The following is a 2653-nucleotide window of genomic DNA, read 5'->3' as shown; positions in this document are numbered from 1 at the left end:
TTCTAAAGACTTTGGCCTCTCTTCATAGGGTTACTGATATGCTTTGCATTTATTTGTCAAAGTATATATGAATTAACAATACCAAGTTTTTGTTTCCATATCTACACACTTAACAGTGTTTAAAATGGGCACTAGCAAAATACTGATGACCTCCAAAAAGTCTTCTGCAAAACAATGGGTCTTAACCATTTTATTGAAAGTGGTCTATGAATTACATGCTAGTTCCTTAATTCTGGTTAAGGGCATCCATCAGCTTGTTCAACTTTAGCACCTGTCTCATCCCCAGTAGCTTTTTTATTACTGGTCCATGAGTTTTCCCAATTCAAACTTGGGTTTTCTCAGCACATTTTACTTTTCTAATAATGATGTCAAGGAGCAGATAAATAGATTGGCAAATCTTTTCTATGTCTTTTCCAATGCTGCCTGGAATCAATTGATTGCCCACTTCTTTCAAGTCATTTGTCTTCACCTCTCAGGTCATGATTTCCTTCTTCTTTTGGATTTGGTGGATCTGTTGATGCTGAGCATAAGAGGTCTTCCGAATCCAATTATTGTGTTTTTAGTAAAACCAACACAGAATAGACTATCAGTAAGCAAATAGCCATTGGTAGTCTTGACATCAACATAAGCTTCAGCCATGGTCTGCCATTTGTGGACTGTAGAGCACATTTTGTCACGGGTAAGATCCACGTCATGGAAATTAGGCAGTTTTTGCCCTGAATATCCTCAGTAATTAGCATGAATTTTCTAAATGCAACTTCATCATCCTGCAGATCAGCTAGGCTCACTTCAAAAACATGACCCTTGAGACCATCCAATGTGATTTGGTTGCTTGAGTTCTCATGACTAGTGTTTCCCCAACACTTCTTATATTGACCAGAGCTGGTGCTTTCACATTATACCAATTTCTCTTAGAAAACGGATCAACCACTTTCTTCTTGGCTCCCTTTTTGCCGCCTCTCATAGGTGCCCATTCTTGCCCACGGCCATGGCTGCCATGGCGCTGCTCAGAGAGCCAAAACGTGTCATCTGAAAACTTTAGTGAGCACTCTTTCTATCTAAAAAACCCAAGATAATGGTATTCATGCCTTTTATTTAACATTTATTTTTTACCATTACAATAGTTGTGAAGGCAAACAGAAAGCCATGAAGATAAGGCATCATTTCAAACAATGACAGAAAAAATTAATGACAATAACAGTAATAATACATTAGATAGCATTTGAGTAATTAAAAATGTGCTAGGAATGGCTATTTTAAGGGTTTCACATGTATTGTCTCATTTAATTTTACAACTCTCTGAGGAAGCTACTTTACACCCATTCCATAGATGGAGAGCTAGTAAGTGGCAAATCTGCAATGGAAATCTCCCTCATTTTTTACTCCAGAGCCTATACTCATTATCTCAATGCTCCAGTGGCAGTGTTTTGTTGTTGTTGTTGTTGTTATGAAAAATTCAAGCATTAACAGAAGTAGAGGGAATGGTATAATCACCTATGTATGCATCACCTAGTTTCAATAATTACCAAATAAGACTAGTCTTATTTTATCTATTTCCCCAAAACTATTTTATTTTGAAACAATCCAAGACATTACATCATTTTATCTATAAAAATCTCAATATGTATTTCTAAAAGAGAACTTAAAAAATGGAACCATAACACTCCTTTCACATCTAAAAATATTAACAATAATTCATCAAAAACATCAAATATCCAGTCTCAAGCTGTGATTTAACTACAAGGCCATAATGTTATAGGTGTAATATGATTTGGTATAGATGAAGAAATAAATCCACTGACCCACTAATCATATCATTTGTATTCCAGCATCAACATTAAATGGGGGTTGATCAAATGAGACTGTTTTACATGCAAGTTGTGTAGGCTATATATTTCTCCTAGTGGCATAGTAGAAGGTAATATGATTTAGAATATCGAGGTTCAATTTTTGGCTTCTATGCTTAAGTTTATTACTTATACTCCTAGGGCCTCTGTTTCCTATATATAAAATGAGGGGCTTGAACTATCAGTGAGTTATAATTCAGAATTCTCAAATTCTAGAACGTTCTGACAGTTATAATTTCAATATATATATGGATAAAACCCCAAAGAATTTTATTTTATAAATATGATTTCTTTAGTGAATAAATCCCTCTAAACTTGAAAAGTGGAATCATTCATGTTAAAAAATAATAATAGGTAAATTACTTCAAATAGCCTCTTTTTCTCAGTATATGTATCTATCTGTCCTTACCCATCCACCAATACATTTATCTATCAGTCTAAGTGCCTACCAATATATCAAGCAAGACATAATGTAAAAGTAGTTTTTGTATAATACGTGAAAATAAACTTATTTTTCACAGAATACAAAACATAGTCAAGCATGTCAACTATAACATTGTAAGTATAATTGCTTTGTTATGCAATATAGGGAAAAAAGAAATAATTGCAAACTCAGTTGAGAACCAGACAGGAGGGCTTATGTGTTTCTAAACATAATGTGGTCATTAGTTTGATTTTCCTACTTAGGGGCTGATGACTGACACCGGCCTCATTTTACCAAGAAGAAAGTAATAGATAGACTGAAGAACAAGAACAGCATCGATCAGACTGTCAGACCTCAGAGGGAAGGTAGGGGAGGGTGGGGA

The 2653-nt window shown here is 34.8% G+C and overlaps 1 pseudogene; it reads right to left on the bottom strand.

Annotated features, from left to right (window-relative positions):
* Positions 1–236: 236 nt before the first annotated feature.
* LOC103288327 (40S ribosomal protein S3a-like) lies at positions 237–990 on the bottom strand (annotated as a pseudogene).
* Between the last annotated feature and the right edge of the window lie 1663 nt (positions 991–2653).

This window comes from Eptesicus fuscus, chromosome 8 (assembly GCF_027574615.1).
Source record: "Eptesicus fuscus isolate TK198812 chromosome 8, DD_ASM_mEF_20220401, whole genome shotgun sequence".
NCBI lineage: Eukaryota > Metazoa > Chordata > Mammalia > Chiroptera > Vespertilionidae > Eptesicus > Eptesicus fuscus.
The sequence above is the reverse complement of the archived record's forward strand: the minus strand, read 5'-3'. Positions and strand labels throughout refer to the sequence as shown.